Source organism: Petaurus breviceps, unplaced genomic scaffold (assembly GCF_028583685.1).
Source record: "Petaurus breviceps papuanus isolate PSGF00001 unplaced genomic scaffold, PetGlider_PUasm1.0 118, whole genome shotgun sequence".
In the NCBI taxonomy this organism is placed as follows: Eukaryota; Metazoa; Chordata; class Mammalia; order Diprotodontia; family Petauridae; genus Petaurus; species Petaurus breviceps.
In genome coordinates this window covers 10,327,887-10,343,004 of record NW_027185616.1, presented here as the reverse complement: position 1 = coordinate 10,343,004, position 15,118 = coordinate 10,327,887, and the positions used below count along the sequence as shown (strand labels likewise).

Below are 15,118 nucleotides of genomic sequence, written 5' to 3'. Positions count from 1 at the left end.
TGGGCAAGTAATTTAAACTCTCCAGACCTTTCCTTATCTATAAAATGAAAGGGCTGGATTACATGATCTTCAACATCTCTTCTGGATTTTATATATGATGATTCTAAGAACTTTAATAAATATAGAATAGGCATTCCCAATTTACTCATCTCAGTCCTTAGCACTATTGTTTTCTCTAGGCACCCTGTATTGAAAATATCTTGAGTCAGCTTTTACTACTTCTTCATTCTCCAGTCAGTTATCATTTCTGTATCCTATTAATTTTGTTTTCAATAAGTATTTTATTCTTTCTTCTTTGTCATTCTCACTGCTACTGCCCTAGTCCCAGCCTTCATCTCACTTGTAGAACTACAACTATTTCCTACCTGCATCTTTTGACTTCACTCTCATTCTCCTTCAATCCATTCTTCACATTGCTCCTAGAGCAATTTTCCTTAAATACTTCTATGATTTCACAACTCTGCTCAAGGATCTTCAGTTTTTACCTATTTCCTACTTACCTTATCAAGTTGCATGAGTTAGCTTTCGAGGTCCTTTACAAGCTGGTCCTATCTTTATTCCTATTCTCAAATATGTACTCTCTAGTTTTAGTATTTTTTGTATGTTTGTTTTTTTCACACTACTTCATGAAAGCACTGTTCTTCATTTACTACCTTTGTGCCTTTAAGTTTCTCTTATTCTATATTGTCTACCTCCATCCAGATCACGCTCTCCCTTGAATATTTAGCTCAAGTCTCAACTCCTCCAGAAATCTTCCTTGGCTACTCTAGTCCTCATGATATCTTTTGTCACTAATCTCTTTTGGGTTTACTGTCTTTCTCAAAGATTAACAATTTTACAATGGTCTTGTTGTTTCCTAATTAGTTTTGTCTCCTTAATTAGATCATAAGCTTTTTTGAGGACAGGGACTATGTTAATTTTCTGTTCCCTTAAGTATCCAATAATACCCCAATTTATGTAGTATTTTACAGTTTATACTGCCTTCACAGCAACCATATTAGGCAGTTACTTTAATGATTATTACCCACTTCCACTACAGGCTCCATGTGATTACATTCGACCTATTAAGGGTCAGGGAAGATCTTCAAATTCCCATTACTATTACAATTTAATTGTAGTAAATTTTTTGTTCTAAAATTAGTGAATTCATCTTTGCCTAGGTCAGCATCTTCATTATGGTTTATATCAAAAAGAAGAATTGCATATCAGTGGTTTGACTTTAGTGCTTTTGGGCTAGAAATACCTTTTGAAAGAGCTCTAAAATGTTCCTAGGTGGTATTTACATAGTTCTTTCTTCTTTTTTTTTTTTTTTTAGAAATTGGCAGAAAATATTTTAAAATTTCACTTTTTTTTGTAAAGCATTTCTAGTATTTTAAAGTTTGCAAGAATGTTAATCTCTATTTCACTTTTTCCATATTATCAGCTTGGTCAAGAAAGTTTGTAATTTTTCATTAGCATCCATATTGGTGACTTTTTGAGGCTTTCAGTTGAAATATGTCACATGATTAAAGATAATGTGCCAGGCATGGAAATCAGTGGATAAATCCTTTCTTTCAAAATGTTCCAAGAATGCTCTTTGCTCAGTGTACAGCCTAAGGTGCACAGTTGTTCCTCATTCTGCAGTGCCATCTTTGGACATAGGTACCATCCTCAGTCCATCCTGGATCTGGGACCTGGAATTGGTACTAAATGATAGAACTGCTAGATGGTGTGTATTCCTGCCCCATATTCAAAGTCTGTCCCTTCCTGGTAGATCTGGAACTTCTTGTCCTGCTGTATAATCTCTCCCTGTTTGGGAACTTTCCTCAGGGTTATTCTTGTCTAGAGTTTGTTCTTAGTATCTACAGGCTTATCTGTCTCCTTTTGCTGACCTGGACTGAAAAGAAGTCTGATTTTTTTTTTCTTGAATTTCCTAATGATGAGTAAATCTGGGATGTTTTCTGAATAATGGTCCAAGCAGTTTTTTAGGGTAAAGTGCATTCATCATATTCATTAATGCAAGTGAAAGCATATAATATATAGTCATAATCACGCCTTTTTTTCAATATTTCAGCCTAAATCTTTAAAATTTTGACTTTAAATCTTTATAAATATAAAATATGTAGAGTTAAAATTAAATATTTGATTAGTTTTGTTTTTTGAAACAGTATTTTTGTGTGATTTAAAACAATTTTGATAAATTTACAGTAATTTGTCAAAGTATAATATTTTTAAGAAATTTATAAAAACAAGGCAAGTTTTACAATTTATCATAAGTTTCATCAGTTCTGATGACTTTCAACCTTTGATAGATTCATAGATTATGGCAGTATTTCAGGAGTCCTTTTCTTCTTGCCCTTCAGCTGTTGTATGTAAAGTTGAATTGTTTTGTGTACTTTCCTAGAATGAATGGTTCTCATTTTTTATTTCATTCACAATTTTTAGTGAAGTTTTTTATTTTGTATTTTTATGGAATTATAATTCATGAACACCATTTATACAACCTACTGCATTTGCATTTCTTTACTTAATAGCACAGTGTGCAAAAAGGAGATTTGAAGAGAAAAACAAAAGAAAGATCCTTTCTAGTTACAAAATTTAAAGCACTTCCTGACTAAAGTCACTGCACAGTATTTTAATAATTAGAACTTTAAGTACTACACTTCAACAGTTCTCATCCATTAAATGTGTTTGAACTTGCCTGTTCTGTACTTTTATATAACCTTGTGCCTGTCTGTGTTACAAAAGGCCACATTGCATTAAGGAAAGTTTGTTCTCATTTGAACTGAACTGCAGGTTTTGCAAAATTTTAGCAAAACTATGAAAATAACTCACTTTATTCCATGTGTTGATCAACAAACAATTTCCAAGAAGGAATACTGTAAAGTAATGTAAATGACTCCTGAAAGACTACTAGATTCAGAGTTGCTTGATAGCTAGCTAGATTGTATAAACATGTATAGCAGGAAGACTGATCATGTGCAATTTAGTAGTATGTGTAATAACTATGGTAATTTCAAAGTAGTTGATAAATGTAAATGATATTTCACCTATCTGCAACAATTATAATGTGATATAAAGGTATATATAATTTCTGTTGGTGACAAAGTCACAGGTACTCCTAGTACTATTGTATTTTGTTGCCTACTTTTATATCTGAAGGAAATGCTAAATTTCAGTTAATGATTAATTAATTAATTAGTTGGTTAATTAAGATATAATTTTTTTTCCAGTCTAAGTTCATGGAGTCTGAAAACTGTCTATGGGCCTGTTTGTAATCTTAAACATCCCTGAAGCAAAGCTTGTGCTCATTCTTTTTGCCATAATATTGTATCCATTGTATGAAATGTTCTCTGTATGTTCGCTCTGTATTAACCCATAAAAGATTTCTCAGGTTTCTGTGAATTCTCCCTTTCATCATTTCTTATGATGTAGTATTATTACATTACATTTATATAACATAATTTTTAGTTTTCCTCTTCCCAAATTGATGAATGCCCACTTTGTTTCCTGTTCTTTACTACAGCAAAAAGTGCTGGCATAAATAAAAATAAATTACTAAATAAATGTGTGTATACACACATGTATGTGCATAAACATGCACACATGTGTAGATATAACTATATCTATCTCTATCTCTCTGTACATATGGGCCTTTTGCCTGTAACTCTTTGGAGCATATATCTTAATAGTATTATTGCAGCAAGGGGTATGGCACAGTTTATTGACTTTGTTTATAGTTTCAAATGACTTTGGGATGTTAGAACATTTTACAACTTCAACACTTTATTAATGTGTCTGTCTTCCCATAGTTCCCCAATAATTGTCACTTTCTTTTTTTTTTTTCCACCTTTACTAAATCAGAAAGGTATAAGGCAAAATCTTGGTCATTTTAATTAGCATTCTTTTCACATTAGAGATTTGGGGCATTTTTCATATTGCTCTTGGTATTTTGCCTTTCTTCCTTTGAGTACTACTTATTGGCCCAGTGAGGTACATACCTGTAAGGTACTGGGGAAGACTGAAGCTGGTGAATGACTTGAGTTTGGGAATTCTGAGCTGCAGCAGAGCTAAATCTGATTGAATGCTTGCACCAAGTTTACAGATACCAAGTTACAAATAACACGGAGCCTTCAGAAGGGAGATGAGAGTGCTCAGCAGTTGCCTGAGAAGTGAACAACAGCTCGGGTTGTAAACTGAGCAGATCAGAGCTTCAATACTGATCTGCAGTGGGATCAGACATGTGAGTAGTCATCATTACATGTCTACCCTGTATGATATAGAAAAACACTTACAAATTTACAATTTTGTTTAATCAAAATTGTTCGTTTTATCTCTCGTGGCTATCTCTATCCTTTGTTTGGCCAAGAACTCTTCTTTCCATGATGTGAAAGGTATCTTTTTCTTTAAATTGTTAAAGATATAACTTTTATATCTGTCATGTGTCTGAAGAACTAGATTTTTAATAGCAAGTTCCTGAGGCATTCTTGATTTTTGAGATGTTCTATGAAATGTAGTAGAATTTGCTTTTGATGTTTAATATTAATGATTTATATGGTATTTGCTATATGCCACAGGACAGCGAGGTGGCACTGTGGATAGTGCCCTGGCTTTCAGTTTAGGAAGACTCAACTTCCTGAGTTTAAATCTGTTCTCAGACATTTACTAGCCACGTGACCATGGGCAAGTCATTTCACCCTATTTATCTCAGTTCCTCATCAGTAAAATAAGCTGGGAGGCAGCTAAGTGGCACAGTGAATAGAGCACTGGCCCTGGAGTCAGGAGAACCTGAGTTCAAATCTGGCCTCAGACACTTAACACAAAAACTAGCTGTGTGACCTTGGGCAAGTCACTTAACCCTAATTGCCCTCCAGAAAGCAAAATAAAAATAAAGTAGGCTGGAGAAGGAAATGGCAAACCACTTTAGTATCTTTGCCAAGAAGATCCCAAATGGGATCATGAAGCATCAAATATGACTGAAATGGCTAAATAAAACCAAAAAAACCCCCTGTGTGCCAGGTACTGTTAACAGTACTTTATAGATATTCTCATTTAATCTTCATAACAACCCTGGTAGGTATGTGCAATTATTATCCACATTTTACAGTTAAAGAAACTGGGCAGAGGTTAAGTGACTTACCCAAAGTACACAGATCATAAGTATCTGAGACCTGAACTTATGTTTTTGACTCCATGCCCAATACTTTATCCATTGCAACACCTAGCTGCCCCTTGTCTCACAGTTATAGCTGTACCTTTGAACCTCCAATGTTTTTAGTCTTCAGTGTTGAAATCTGAGTGTCTCTCCATTATGTATTTGATCAATTTGCAATTTAAAAAATATTATGCCAAATTGGAGTATTTTTGTAGTTGGCATTGTGTTTTTACTGACCTAATGTTGGTTTAAAACTCAACAAGTTTTTTAAAAGATGCTTTCATTCACCAGCGATTCAGTATCTTTATTTAAAAATCATTTCAAGAGTATATTAATGCAACTCATATGTGCTTCAAATAGTCTGAGGGGTTTTGACCCAGTTATTTTGAAATTCAGTTTTTATAAATTGAACCTCATTTTTTCATTGATTCTCTTTTTAAAAGGAATGAAATCTTTTAGTGTATCACAAAAATACCTCCAATTTTAAAAAGTAAGTTCCTGAGAACATATAGTATCTCAAAGCAACATAGATTTCACTAATGCCCAGTTTTATCTGCACTGCGGCACCTGTGGAGAAGAAAATGCCTTGGTACCCCTGTTGCTGCTTTTTATTAACAGCCAGTAAAAAATTGTCTACTATCCAGCTTTTTCTACACTAGCACTAATATGTAAATTCAGATTTTTTAATTATTTTAATGGCACATAGGCATATAGTGCCATATATGTGGTAAACCTATATACATCTTTTAAAATATGTGCAACTTAGATACCATTGTAACTAGCACATGTGTAGTGATGCCCGCTCACACTGGAACCTCACACCTTTAACATGGACGTGTGAACATATCTTCATATCCTTAGAGCTGGCTTCCGATCTTCAACGTGTCCTCATTGGTAGATCTAGATCTTCAGAGAAGCATCACCACCACTCATTCTCTCATGATCCTAGAATCAACTCTGTTGTAAGGGAACATACTTTTATTTTTTAATTTTTTAACTTTTTTTTTGTCTATTGATTTGTTAGTTTACTTAGAATTTACAAAATTCAGTTCTCCAGTTCTTTGAGTTTCAAATTTTCTCCGCCTCCACCCTCTTCCTCCCGACCCCATGGCGGCATACAATCAGGTGTAGGATCTGCAAATAGTTTCACATTAGACATTAGTCAGGTTATGAATAAGGATTGTATCTGATGGGATGAACAATGGGAAAGAGGAAACTAAACCAAACAAGAAAAAGAAAGAGAGCAGGTAATTTGCTTCAATCTGGATTCAAACTCTGTTCTTTCTGGTTCTTTCTCTGAATGTAGACATCTCTCTCCATCATAAGTCTTTTGGAGTTTACTTATAGCCCCTGCATGTCTGAGAAGAGTTCAGTCTATCAAAGTTGGTCGTCACACATATGTTGTATCTGTAATTGTGTACAAGTTTTTGCTGGTTCTGCTCTTCTCACTCAGCATCAGTTCATATAAGCTTCTCCATGGTAGATACGAAGTCCATCTGCTCTTAGTTTCTTATGGCGCAATAGTATTCCATTACATTTATATACCACAACTTGTTTTCCATTCCCCAACTGATGGGCATCCCTTAATTTCCAATTCTTTGCCACCACAAAAAGAGCTGCTATAAATATTTTTGTACATATGGGTAATTTTTTGGTAAAATGATTGGTATGGCACTAAATATGTAATTTAATTTAGGTTAAATTGTCATTTTTATTAGCTCAACCCAGCCATGAGCAATTGATGTTTTTCCAGTTAGTTAGATCTGACTTTATTAGTGAGAGAAGTGTTTTGTAGTTGTGTTCATATATGTCCTGGGTTTGTTTTGGCAGGTATATTCCCGAATATTTTATAATGTCTACAGTAACTTTAAATGGGATTTCTCTTTCAGTCTCTTGCTGTTAGATTTCATTAGAAATATACAGGAATGCTGAGGATTTATGTGGGTTTATTTTATATTCTGCAACTTTGTCAAATTTATTTATTGTCTCAAGCAGTTTTTTTTTACTTGATTCTTTAGGATTCTCTAAGTATATCATCATATCATCCTCAAAGAGTGATAACTTGGTCCTTCTTTGCCTAATTTGATTTCTTTGATTTCTTTTTCTTTTTTAATTGCTACTGCTAACATTTCTAGTATCAGATTAAATAAGAGGGGTGATAGTGGACACCCTTGTTTCACCCCCTGATCTTAATTGGAAATGCTTCTAGATTATCCCCATTACATATAATACTTCCTGATGGCTTTAAATAGATGCTACTTATTATTTTAAGGAAGGCTCCATTTATTCCTATTCTTTCTAGTGTTTTTAATAGGAATGGATGTTGTACTTTGTAAATAGCCTTTTCTCCATCTAAAGAGATAATCATGGGGGCGGCCAGGTGGCTCAGCAAGTAAGAGCACCGGCTCCAGTGTCGGGATGACCTGGATCAAATCCAGGCTCAGATACTCAGCACCACACCCAGAAATAACTGGCCGTGTAACCTTGAGCAAGTTACTTGACCCCGATTGCTTATAAAAAAAAAAAAAGAGATAATCATGAGCTTTCTGCTAGTTTTATTGTTGATATGATCAATTATACTGATGGTTTTCCTAATATTAAACCACCCTTGCATTCCTGGAATAAATCCTACCTGATGAAAGTGTATTATTCTTGTGATAAGTTGCTGTAGTCTTTTTGCTAATATTTCATTTAAATTTTTTGCATCTATATTCATGAGGGAAATTGGTCTATAATTTTCTTTGTCCATTTTATCTCTTCCTGATTTAGGTATCAGTACCATGTTTGTGTCATAAAAAGAATTTGGTAGGACTCCTTCTTCACTAATTTTCCCAGATAGTTTGTAGAGTATTAGAATCAATTCTTCTTTAAGTGTTTGATAGAATTCCCTAATAAATCTATATAGCCCTGAAGATTTTCTTCTAGGGAGTTCACTGATGGCTTGTTCAATTTCTTTTTCTGAGATGAGGTTTTTTAAGTAATTTACTTCCTCTTCAGTTAGTCTGGGCAGCTTATATTTGTGTAAATATTCATCCATTTCACTAAGATTGTCAAATTTATGTGTATATAATTTGGCAAAATAATTCCTAATTATTGTTTTACTTTCCTCTTCTTTGGAGGTAGATTCACCCTTTTCATTCATAATTTGGTTTTCTTTTTTTTTTTTACCATATTGGGTGAGGGTTTATCAATTTTATTGTTTTTTTCATAAAACCAGCTCTTGGTTTTATTTATTAATTCTATAGTTTTCTTAATTTCAATTTTATTAATCTCTCCTTTGGTTTTCATTATTTCTAATTTAGTATTTAATTGCTGATTTTCAATTTGTTCTTTTTCTAGCTTTTTCAATTGCATGCCCAATTCATTGACCTCTCTTTTCTCTAATTTATTCATGAATGCACTCAGGGATATAAAACTTCCCTAAGAACTACCTTTGGTGTATCCCATAAATTTTGGTATGTTGTCTCAGTATTGTCATTCTCTTGAATGAAGTTACTGATTGTTTCTATAAGTTCTTGTTTGACCCACTCATTCTTTAGGATTAAATTGTTTAGTTTCCAACTAGTTTTTAGTCTATCTTTCCATCATGGCCCTTTATTGCATATGATTTTTATTGCATCATGATCTGAGAATGATGCATTTACTATTTCTGCCTTTCTGCACAGAATTGTGAGGTTTTTATGTCCCAGTACTTGGTCGATTTCTGTGTATGTGCTATGTACCGCTGAGAAGGTATATTCCTTTTTATCCCCATTGAGTTTTCTCCAGAGATCTATCATACCTACCTTCTCTAAAATTCTGTTCACCTCATTAATTTCTTTTTTGTTTATTTTGAGGTTAGATTTATTAAGTTCAGAGAGGGGAAGATTAAGGTTCCCCACTAGTATAGTTTTGCTGTCTATTTCTTCCTCTAATTCCCTTACCTTCTTCTCTTGGAATTTGGATGCTATACCACTTGGTACATATATGTTAAGTTATGATATTGCTTCATTCTCGATGGTGCCTTTTAGCAGGATATAGTTTCCTTCCTTATCTCTTTTAATTAGATCAATTTTTGCTTTTCCCTTATCTGAGATTGCTATCCCTGCTCTTTTTTACTTTAGCTGAGGCATGATATATTTTACTCCAGCCTTTTACCTGTATCCTGTGTGTATCGCTCTGTTTCAGAAGTGTTTCTTTTAAATAGCATATTGTCGGATTATGGTTTTTAAACCATTCTTGCTATCCACCTCAATTTTATGGGAGAGTTCATCCTATTCACATTCACAGTTATGATTACTATCTCTCTCTTTCCTTCCATCCTATTCCCTCCCCCGTTTATGCTTATATTTTTCTCTCCTCCCTTCCCCTCATTAAGAGTTTTCCTTTTGACCACCACCTCCCTCAGTATTCCCTTCTTATCAGCCCCCCCCCTTTTCCTCTTTCCCCCTTCTTTCCTCCCTTCTAAAGACTTCCCCCCTTTGGGTAGTCCTTTCCCCCCCTCCTATTGCCTGAAGGATATTTTTATACTTAGTGTACCATGTTATTTCTTCTTTGCACCAAGAGTGACAGGAACAAATCTCATGCAAAGCTCCTCTCCCTCTCCTCTTTCCCTTTATTATGATAAGTTTTGTGTCTCTTCTTGATAGAGTCCTCTGCTTAACTGGTTGTGTTTTTCCCTCCTTGCACCAGATCCAATGAGGGAAAAGCTCATATAATACTCATCTCCCTCCCTTCTTCTCCTGTGGTATATTATTTTTATGCCTCTTTGTGTGGCATAATTTACCATTTTCCACTTCATTCTTTCCTCTTCTACTGCAGTGCCTTTGTAGCCCTTAATAAGGTTTTTTTTATTGTCATTTTGTGTAATTTATACTCATACCTTCTTCTTGTCTATAAACAGTTTGCTCTTATTAAATAACGTGTGTGTTTGTGTGTGTGTTCTCCTTGTTTACCTTTCTGTGTCTTTCTTGCATCTTGTAATTGGAAGTTTAATATTCCATTGAGCTCTGGCTTTTTCATCAGGAAGGTCTGGAAATCTATTATATAGTTGAATGACCATCTCCTTGTCTGGAAGAATATGTTCAGTTTCACTGGGGAGGTGATCCTTGGTTGGAACCCGAGCTCTTTTGCCTTGAGAAAAATTGTATTCCACTTCCTCCTATCTTTCAGTGTAGAGGCTGCCAAATCCCGTGCGATCCTCACTGTGGTTCTGCAATATTTAAATTGTTTCTTTCTGGCCACTTGTAGTATTTTCTCCTTTACCTGGTAGTTGTGGAGTTTGACCACAACATTTCGTGAACTTTTCAATTTGGGATCTCTTTCAGGAGGTGACTAGTGGATTCTCTCAATTTCTATTTTACCCTCTGGTTCTAGTATCTCAGGACAGTTTTCCTTGATGAGCTCTTGGAAGATGTTGTCCAGGCTCATTTCTTCATCATAATTTTCTGGTAGGTCTATAGTTCTCAGATTATCTCTCCTGGATCTGTTTTCCAGGTCAGTTATTTTTCCATTGAGATATTTTGCCTCTTTTTCTAATTTTTCATTCTTGATGTTTTGTTTGACTGATTCTTGGTTCCTCACAGAGTTATTCACTTGAATCTGGTTGATTCTAGTTTTTAGCAAATTATTTTCCTTGGTTAGTTTTTGGAGCTCCTTTTCCATATCACACATTTTTCTTTTTAAGGAGCTGTTTTCTTCATTGTAATGTTTTTCTAATTTTGCAATTTTGATTTTAAAAGAATTATTCATTTTATCTTCTAATTCTCTAATTTGGTTTTCAAAGTTCCCTTTGAGCTCATCTAAGAATGCTTTCTGTGCTTGAGACCCATTCCCTGTTGAGGCTTCAGCTGTGGCTGTGGAGTCCACACTGTCTCCCTCTGAATTTCTTTCCTCCCTCACAATAGTAGGACTCCAGAATCTTTGTCTTTACAGTCTGCTTTCTACCCATTTTGAAGCAGGGTTGTAGCCATGTCCTTCCTCTTGGGTTCCCAAGCCTTTACTGTTTAAGGTTTTGCCCTGGGTCAATAATTACTATGTTTTCAGGGTCAGAGGGGTGGACTGGAGCAGCTGGGGTTCACTCTGCCATCCTGGTCCCTGGAGTTCTGGATAGGGGCTGTTTAAATTTCTGGACTGTGAATTGGTAGTCCCAGGAGTAGCTGCTGCTCCTGCCAGGGACCCTGCATTTGGCTCTTATCCTGCTCCATCCAGTCCTGGCCGTGCAGTGATAGACATGGCAGTGGCCCTTGTGGTTGGTGAGTCAACTTGCTGCCAAGTTGATCAGGCTACGGGTCTCTGTGCACTGCAGCGTCGGCATCCAGGCCTCTGTCTGCTGGGAATATACTTTTTAAAAATATTTCTTTTTAGTTTTCAATATTTACTTTCATAAAATTTTTAGTTTTAAATTTTTTCCCTCTTCTTCCTCTTTCCCCTCCCCGAGATGGTGTGCAGTCTGTTACAGGCTATACATGTACAATCATATTAAACATATTTCCACATTAGTTGTGTTGTAAAGAAGAATTAGAACCAAAGAGGAAAATCATGCGGAAACAACAGTAAAAAAAATAGTATGCTTCAACCTGCATTTAGACATCATAGTTCTTTCTCTGGATGTGGATAATATTTTTTCATCATGAATCTTTTGGAAGTGTCCTACATCATTGCTGAGAAGAGCTAAATCTATCAAAGTTTGTTATTGTACATTGTGGCTATGTACATGTTTTCTTGGTTTTGCTCTTATCGCTCAGTGTTGTTTCATTTAAGTCTTTTCAGGTTTTTCTGAGAATCTTACTGCTCATCGTTTCTTATTGCACAATAATATTCTATTATATTGATATACCACAACTTGTTAAGACATTCCCCAATTGATGGGCATCTCCTTAATTTCCAATTCTTTGCCACCACAAAAAGAGATGCTATAAATGTTTTTGTACACGTGGGGTCTTTTTCCCTTTTTTTTTTTTTGCTTTTTGAAGGGCAGTTGGGGTTAAGTAACTTGCCCAAGGTCACACAGCTAGGTTGTTTTGGTTTTTTTTTGCATGTGTATTAAGTGTCAGGCTGGATTTGAACTTAGGGGGCCTGCGCTCTACTCAGCCACCTAGCTGCCCCTCCTTTTCCCATTTTTATGATCTCTTTAGGATACAGCCCTACTAGAAGTGGTGTTGCTGGGTCAACAAAGGATATGCACATTTTGATATATCATTTGGGCATAGTTACAAATTACTTTCCAGAATGGTTGGATCAGTTCACAACTCCACCAACAATGCATTAGTGTTCTGATTTTCCCAGGTGTTCTCTGACATCTATCATTTTTACTGTTTTTTGTCATGTTAGCCAGTCTGATAGGTGTGATGTGCTCCCTCAGAGTTCTTTTAATTTGCCTGTCTCTAATCAATAGTGATTTAAAGCATTCTTTCATATCAGTATAGATGGCTTTAATTCCTTCATCTGAAAACTGCCTGTTCATATCCTTTATTATTTATTAAATTTTATTAAATTATTAAATTTTAGATCTGGTATGTTCTGCTTGCAAATGTGCCCAAAGTAAGTAACTCTTCATAGGAAAGAATATCTTTTGTTATGATCCCAATGAAATATAAAACCTGTGCAGAGTCAGTAATATCAGCTGATTCATCCAAAGCAATTGAGTAATTTATATTTTTCTTTTGAAGTATTGCATGAAGTTCTGTTAAGGTGAAGGCTAATTTACGCTGCCAATCGATTATAGTTCTGCTTGAAAGAGGCAGTTGTTTGTTCTTTGAAACTTTATCGGTGTATAACTTCTACAGTACATTCTTTCATAACTGAAGGGCTTCCCTTTTTTCCAAGTATTATATACTTATATATTTATAGCTGCTTTATAAATTGCTTCATTGCCATTGTTTACAGCTCTTGTTGTTATTTTTTTCTAGCTCTGTAAAATAAGTTTTTGGTATTTTGAGACAGCACTGAATAAATTAATTTAGGTAGAATTGTCATTTTTGTTTATATTAGCTCAGTCTACCCACAAATAATCAATATTTCTCCAAGTGTCAAAGGTGTTTTGTAATTGTGTTCATATAGTTACTGTGTGTGTCTTGACAGGTAGATTCCCAAGTGTTTTATTCTTTCATTTATTTTCGGAATGCTTTTTTTTTTTTTTAAGCAATTGGGGTTAAGTAACTTGCTCAAGGTTACACGGCCAGGTGTTTCTGGGTGGGTGCTAAGTGTCTGAGCCCGGGATTTGATCTCCTGGTCATCCTGACACTGGAGCTGGTACTCTTACTCGCTGTGCTACTTGGCCGCCCCTCTTTCATTTATTTTAAATACAGTTTCTTTCTATATCTTCCTGCTGAGTTTTGTTGGTAATATATAGAAATGATGATTTATGTGGCTGTTTTATATCCTGTAACTTTGCTAAAGTTAATTATTTCTCTTTTTTTTTAAGCAATTGTGGTTAAGTAACTTGCTCAAGGTTACACCGCCAGTTATTTCTGAGTGTGGTACTGAGTGTCTGAGCCCGGGATTCGATCTCCAGGTCATCCTGACACTGGAGCCGGTGGTCATACTCGCTGTGCTACCTGGCCACCCCTAAAGTTAATTATTTCAAAAATTTTTTGGTAGATTTTCTAAGGTTATGAAGTATACTATCATTTCATCTGCATAGAGTAATAATTTTGTTTCCTCAATTTCTTTCTTTCTTTTTTTTTTTGTCTTATTGCTGTAGCTAGGGTTTCTAGTACAGTATTAAAAATAGTGATGATAATGGATATCCTTGTTTTACTCTTGATCTTATTGGGAAGGCTTCTAGTTTATCCCCATTACAAATAATGCTTCCTCTTAGTTTTAGATAGATGCTGCTTATTATTTTAAGAAAAGCTGTATTCCTATGCTTTTTAATGTTTTTTTTTTAATAGGAATGAGTGTTGCATTTTGTCAAAAGATTTTTTGTTATTGGTATGGTCGGTTATGCTGATAGTCTTTCTAATATTGAACTAGTTTTGTATTCCTGTTATAAATCCCACCTGGTTATAATGCATGGTCTTTGTGATATATTCCTGCAATCTCCTGGTTAGGATTTTATTTAAAATTTTTACATCAGTATTCATTAGGGAAATTGGTCTAGACTTTTCATTCTGATTTTGCTCTCTCTGCTTTAGGTTTGTATTTGTGTCAGAGAAGGAATTTTATTTTTCCTATTTTTAAAAATAGTTTGTGTAAAATTGGAATTAATTATTCTTTAAATGTTTGGTAGAATTCACTTGTAAATCCATTTGGTCCTGGAAATTTTTTTTCCCCCAGGGATCTGATGTATGACTTGTAAAATTTCTTTGTCTAAGTTAAGGTTATTTAAGTATTCTATTTTCTCTTCAGTTAATCTGGGCAATTTTTATTTTTGCAATTATTCATCCAGTTACTTAGATTGTCAAAGTTTTTGGCGTATAATTGGAATGAATATCCAAATAATTGCTTTAATTTCGTCATCATTGGTGATAATTGGTAATTCATTTTTGGTATTGGCAGTTTAATTTTCTTTCTTTTTTTCTTATCAAATTAATCAATAGATTATTTTATTGGTTCTTTTTTTCCCCATAAATCTAACTCCTAATTTTTTTAGTTCAGTAGTTTTTTCCTTTTTCATTTTGTTAATCTCTCCTTTATTTTCAGGATTTCTATTTTGGAATTTAATTGTAGATTTTTAATTTGTTCTTCTGATTTTTTAAAAAAATTATGCTCAATTCATTGATCTTTTCTTTCTCTCTCTTCATTTAAAGATATAAAGTTTCCCCAAACTGCTGCTTGGCTGCATCCTACAAATTTTGGTATGTTGTCTTATCGTCATTATCTTTAAATTATTGACTGTTTCTATGGTTTGTTCTTTGACCCACTTATTCTTTAGGATTAGATTATTCAGTGTCCAATTGATTTTTAATCTATGTTTCCAAAGCCCTTTATTGAATATGTCTTCATTGCATTATGGTGTATCAGCAATGCCATATTCACAATGCCTATAGAGATTACAAATAT

The 15,118-nt window shown here is 34.5% G+C and overlaps 1 protein-coding gene across 14 annotated transcripts in view; it reads left to right on the top strand.

Annotated features, from left to right (window-relative positions):
* The window catches only part of MRTFB (myocardin related transcription factor B), a 297,682-nt gene that overhangs the window by 69,356 nt on the left and 213,208 nt on the right, over positions 1 to 15,118 (top strand). For 8 of the 14 annotated variants that reach the window (XM_069086078.1, XM_069086082.1, XM_069086111.1 and 5 more), the window contains exon 3: positions 14,866 to 14,913. The exons of the other annotated variants lie outside the window; for them this stretch is intronic. The gene's annotated coding sequence lies outside the window, so the exon portion shown is untranslated. The remainder of the gene's footprint in view (positions 1 to 14,865; positions 14,914 to 15,118) is intronic. 14 annotated transcript variants of the gene reach the window in all.